This window comes from Mus caroli, chromosome 2 (assembly GCF_900094665.2).
Source record: "Mus caroli chromosome 2, CAROLI_EIJ_v1.1, whole genome shotgun sequence".
NCBI lineage: Eukaryota > Metazoa > Chordata > Mammalia > Rodentia > Muridae > Mus > Mus caroli.
In genome coordinates this window covers 116,884,796-116,891,465 of record NC_034571.1, presented here as the reverse complement: position 1 = coordinate 116,891,465, position 6,670 = coordinate 116,884,796, and positions in this window count along the sequence as shown.

Sequence of the window (6,670 nt, the reverse complement as noted above, 5' to 3'; positions counted from 1 at the left end):
GCACAGTGACAGGAGTGGCTGAACCCCAACAGCAGGGGCTCAAGAAAGGTCTGACTGCATCCTCATGGAATCTCTTGTCACACTCCATCATCCTTTGGCACCTGTATCCTTTGGAACGGGATTTGTAGGGTGATTAAGGACTCATCAAACATGTAGAGATTAAAAATGTCATGTCGCATCATCAAGGATGTAGGAAGGAGTGCTGGAAGGCATGTATAAATGAAATGTCATTTTATGTATTTGGCAACAGACACGTGAAGTGTGTTGCTTTTACAGATGTCATGGGCTTACAGGGAGACAACATTAAAGAAAGAGATTGGTTGTTTTCTTATTAAGAAAAACTAGGAATGCTTGAATACTCAACACTAAAATTTCAATAAAACTGATCATCATAGCAGTCAATATTATTTATTTAATCCTTTCTGTCCTTAAAGCCCCGTGCTTAGAATCATCCATCCTTTGAAGTTCAGGTGAGAATGTTACTATCAGAGATAAACTAGTAGACTGGAAAGCAGGGAGGTCTCACTGGGTAAACCCTTTCTTATCTTTTTAAGTGAAATTTCCCAAAGGCTCTCACAGGAGCAGGCAGTGGAATGATGCCCAGAAGATAGCACCCAGCATCAGTAGAGAAACACATGCCATTGTTGCGGGGCCACAGCTGAAGCAGGGTGTGCCTATTTCTTAATGACACTGAAGACACTTTACTCTTCCCTGCTTTGTGTATGGTGTCCACAATTATTAGCAAGGCAGATATTAAAATTTGCCAGGCCTTTTAGATACATTTAAAACATTTATTTTTTTGTAAGGACCTATGTTTAAAAGACCTCAACCCATTTTTTTTCTCCCTAACATTATCACCTTTCTCTTCAATTCAGTCTGTAATATAGGAATAGAATTGCTACAGATTAGTGTACCTTTAAGGACACAATGAAAGCCTTGGCTGTCTGCAATATCTATCTCATGGTGCCTGGAAATAACTTCGGGGAGTTAATTATTAAATAATCAATAACAATAACCCTTTAGCAATACTTTATGTGCCAACATCTAACTCAGACTTTGGCACAGAAAATCTACTCAGTAATTGGTTCCTTCTTCCCTTTCCTAGTGTTCACTCTTTGAGAATGAGATTATAATACAAAACCCTAGTAATACATAAATTTAGCCAAATGCTTTCCATTCTAATTCCAAGTCACAATAGAAAGCAAAAACCTGATTCCAAACCTTGCATGGCTGTGTCTTTGCAATGATTGTCAATTTTGGCCTTTGGAATGTTTACTGTGCTTTACAATAAAAGATCCAAGCCATAAGTTTTGCAGATTGGAGTCAGGTATCTGATGAAAATACATCCCCCCCCACACACACAAACACACGCGCACAAGTGCGTATGTGAACGTCTTTATTTTAATAAAAACAAATATATTCTTAGAAAATTATGTTCTGTCTTATCAATGGATTAAAACAAGGTTAGGAAAATATAGTTTAATTTTGTGGGTGCTTAAGAAATTGGTCTCACTGACTGAATAATTTGCATATTAGCCTTTTGTAGCAGATACTATGTAGCCATTAACGAAAATAGGAAAGTTTATAAGTATGTACAAGGACAGAGATAAAAAAATTTAGAGTTACCTGAAAATGACCAGGTATATTAAATTAATAAAAGCAAATTAAAATTTAAATAATTTTCAAATATATTCACAGGAAATATAAAATTATAGATGTTATAAATTAAGCTTAAATCAATTAATATCTCTATAATCTGGTATCTCACACATGCACACAAAACAATTAATGTCTGTTACCTTTTAGGAGGGTGGAGACAAGTAGTTTATCATGTATTTTGTGTTTCTCATATAATTTAAATTTCCTAATTGTATATATACATTATTTTCTAAAAAATATTATCCATCATGTTATCATTAACATTGTAAGCATTTCTGTAAAGAATTTCCTATGCTAAGAAACCAAAATAGGTTATTTTATAGATATTTTTACTTTATTGATGAAAAGCTTAAACTAGGCTACTACTTTCTTTGCCAAATTCTCAGCATCAAATGCTGGACTTCTAAATAGAGGCCTTTGAGGAAAAAAATAGGTCAACCTTGGCTTGGGAACTTAACAACATGGTCAGACAAATACCAACTAGGCATGGTTGCATACCTCCCTGTCCCCCAAAACATCACAGCTTTTCTTCAGAGCAACAGAGCCCAAAATAAAATCCATTTACTTATTATGACTCCAAGAATCTCTAGTTTCTATGTTCCCCTGGATTCAAACTCAAAGCAGAATGGTACAGAACCCATGGAACCCTGGCTTGAATGAATTCTCCTTGAACCTAACTCAAAGCTCCACTGAAGTCTGCATATTATAAGAAGCACTGAAAAACCCTCTCACTTCAAAAACATAACATAGAGTATAATATGTTAAATAGGTTTTAAAAATTGAAGTTTAAGTCTGAGGGTATAATGGGGTATAAGCCTAGCATCTTTCCAGACATAGGCCATCTATAACAAGAGATCCTAGGCTCCTTATCCACTCACACCCCCTCTCCCCCACTTCCCTAAAATGAGACAGTGTGTAGTGCTGTTCTTTCCCTTGGGGTAGAGGGCTGACAGCCACACTGGCATATGAACTGCCAGTCATTCAACTTTAATGGCCTGATAGGCCCTTGGCAATTGCTCCTTTGGCCCAATGAGACAGGCATGAGAATGAATTTCAATTGTGTCCTCTTCATACATAAAGACCAAGTCAGGATTGACAAGCTTTGATAAACTGGGTTTCAGACAGTTAAGGCTTGTCTAGCATGCAAAAATTCATGAGCTTAGCACAGAAGACCTGGCCAGTCCACAGGGACCAGGAGAGATTCTGAGTTTGAGAGGTTTCTTCACATTCTTAAATAGAAAGTTCAGGAAAGTTGGATTGGTTCTGAGAATGTTGAAATAAACTGTTGTGGTGCAGTACACACCATAGTTTTTATGTGTGCTATGTGTAGAACACACACAAACACATTTTTTAAACATTATTTTCAATGAATACATCTTAAGACAAATTACTTCCCTCATTGAATAGCATAAGGAAATGTGTTTGTTGTGTGGATGATACCTGTTAACGAAGCCAAACCTCATAATTGGGAAACTACTGTACTTGAAAACCTGAGTCTATGGATTACAAATCCCATGGAGTCTTTCCTGAAACGTAGGTGTCGATGATCAAAGGATTTTCTAGCATTTCATATTCTTTGCTCCCAATAGTAACTCAGCGTCTGTTTACCTAAAAGTGGAGTGTTTCAATAGAAAACTAAGCATATTAAATGTCATATAGTTTGTACATTATTTTACCATGGAAAAATCATCCTAATATTCCACATGGGTTCTCTGTTGGCAAACAATAGGTAACAATGCCTATTAGAAATAACAATAGCCTTGGGCCACAGAAGACTGTCAATATCTCCAAGATTACCAAGGAGACAGCCACAAACCATGGACTGCACTGTATTCTGTATAGTGATGGGCATGTTCGTTGACTATAGCTCCTTGTCCTGGTAGGATTTCTATTACTGTGATTAAACACACCATGACCAAAAGTAACTTTGGGAATACTTGGCTTGCGTCTCCCAATTACAATCCTGAGGGAACTCAGGGCAGGAATTCAAGCAGGTCAGGAACCTGGAGGCAGGAAGTGAAGCAAAAGTCATGGAGGTGTGCTGCTTGCTGGCTTGTTCTTCATGGCTTACTTAACTTGCTTTCTAATGCAATCTAAGACTACTGGCCCCAGGGTGGCACTGGTTTTAAGGGTTTACTCTTTCCTCCATCAATCATTAATAAAGAAAATGTCCCACAGAGTTTTATATAGGCAACCAGTTGGGAGCATTTTCTCATTTGGGATTCTTCTCAAGTGACTGCACTTTTTTCAAGTTTACAAAATCTCAACTAGGACACCCCTCTATTGATCACAGAAATCACAACACAGCCAAAAGTCATCATCTGGGGAAGCATAAGTCCCCTCATATATACTGGACCTCATGCATCAACACAATGCTAGCCCTATTTACTGTAAGGAATTAAAGTCAAGACTATATATGTCCAAAGATGCCCATGGAGCGGGAGTTTCATGGGGTTGTGGGTTACTTGATATGAATATCAGGGACTGAACTCAGGTCCCCAGCAAGATCACTACCTTCAATGATTACTGAGCCACCACTCAAGCTGATTTTATTATTTTTATAAAAAAAACATGGAAACTAGAGATCAGGTAATTTTGATTTGCCCCAGATCTCATAGCTTTGAGTGGTATAGACAGGATTTAAACCCAAGTATTCTGAGTCCACAGGGGGAATGCCCTAGCTATAACGGTGCAGTGCCTCTGTGGGTGTCTGTGGTGGTTCTTCACAATATCCATTTTCAAAATCACTCTCTTGACCATTACTGATCTTACATTGTTAAGTTCCAGCCCTAGTGAAGAAGAATCAGTTTCCTAAAGCATATACTTAAAGTAGGTAACCTAATCCTGCCTACAAGATACTCTGATTTAATACTAAATTTTAGTTTCAAAAAGTGTGGCACAATGGGCAACTGGACACATAGCTTAGTCAATAGAATGTTGCCCAGCATACCAAGTCCCTGGGTTCAATTCTTAGCACTTCATAAGTCAAATATGATGTTACACCTTTAATCCCAGCACTTAGGAGATCCACCTGTGATATATGAGAGACCCTGTATCAAAAAGCAAGCAAAGAAAAATCCACAGAGATTCTTATGGGTTGATGCTTTAAGGACTCATGCTTGGGAGCCATTGATTAGGGATCCTGTGTATTAGAGGATTGCTTAATTTATTAGAGAATCTACCTGGGAGCATAGGGTTCATGAAAGGAAGAAGGATGCATATGGAAGAAAGACAAATGGGTGACTCAATACCTTGTCCCACCTCTCACACAGTAAAGTCCCTCAGGACAAGCACTAGGTACTACAACTCCAATGTGGACTCTTCCATGACAGGTAGCATGCTTCTAGAAGCATAGTAGATGCTCAATTAATATTTAAGCTTTTGGCAAATTAGTAATTTTTTAAAGACAAGAAATGTTCGGACTATTGTCTACAGTCCTGGTGATGAAAGGTTCACAATATTACCACACCATGGTAATTGGAGGATCTGGAGACACCCCATTCGCTATACTCACATGCAGAAAGAAGGAGCAAAGCAAAGCAAAGAAAGCCAAGCAAAGATTGATGTCTCCCTGGAAAAACTACGTATCAAGGAAACGATCAGGTATGATTCCAGACGCTCATTTCTATACATTCATTACACCAACGAGTGTGGTTTTAAAATTTTTCTTTTAGGCTGGCTCCAAAGGCTCATCAATTGAATCTACCACTTCCCTCAGCCTAATTAGTCCATACCAGACTACTGAGCAAACTGTTTTACCATCCTTGTTTTAAAACCTTCTCTTAGAGTGCCATTTAAAAGGGGTGGTAGATTTTCCACTTGAAACTTTTTTTTAAAGCTCTTATTTATTTGCTTTTTAAAGCATTTCTGGACAGGCATTTTTGCTGTTTGTTGCTGGAAAAAAATCAGGAAAACCATTTTGCTATTGTTGGTGTTAGGAATCTCCCCAGTGGGAACTGTTCTCTGTGGCAGGGTTTCTGCTGGTTGGGGAGGGGAAGAGAGCTGTAGGAAAGCTGTTGAATAGACAGGGATGTTAATACTTAGACAGGCATGTTAATACAAGAGGCCTTCTGCATTGGTGGCTTCAACTACCCTGAGAAGACATGTTTTAGCTGTTTCTGCATAAAAATTGTACAGGCATTCTCAATCTTTGTCACCAACCTATAAAGAGTCCTACAGCAGTTATTTGCATTGCATTTGTGCTGGGTTAAGTACAATACACAATAGAAGGAGGATTTATGGTGCATGGGAGGACATGTGTAGGTTATTGCAAATGCTCCACTGTGTTCTCCAAGGGATTCTCCACATATTTGAGGTGTAGGAGGAGAGGCAGCTACAAGGAATTGTCTTAAGATGATGGATGGTATGGCTGTGTTCTAAAGCTGATGAAATAGAACTCATGATTTTAAGAAATGAACCAAGGAGAATATGGAGAAAAGACTACCCACAAGTCTGTATGTAATAAACACAAGCCAGCAACTGCTTTCTAAGATGGGACTCTTGTACTCCTTAGACATGAAAATTTTACAGACATGACACGGAACCGAAAGCTGAAGGAAGCAGACAGTTTGAGGAAAGCATTTGGAGTGATGTGTATAGGGAAGACTTTTGAACATAGAACATGTAAATTTTATCCTTTTAAGGAATTGCTGGGATATTGCCATTAACTGATACTGTGGTCCTTTCAAACCAGATCCCTTACCATTCCTCCAGACCATGCCTAACCCCTGGCCTAGATTCTCTGGCTATTATATTGTACAGATATAGATAACAAAGTATGTAAAGAAGTAAATGTGCATCAGTTTGCTGTTATGACCACAAGGGTAAGAGAGCCATGAACCAATGCACTAAATTTTAGGTCTGGAAAAATGGTATGCTTGGAAGTGAGGCATGAGAGACAGGCTGTACTGGCTTTTTTTTGTGTCAACTTGACACAGCTGGAGTTATCACAGAGAAAGGAGCTTCAGTTGAGGAAATGCCTCCATGAGATCCAACTGTAAGGCATTTTCTC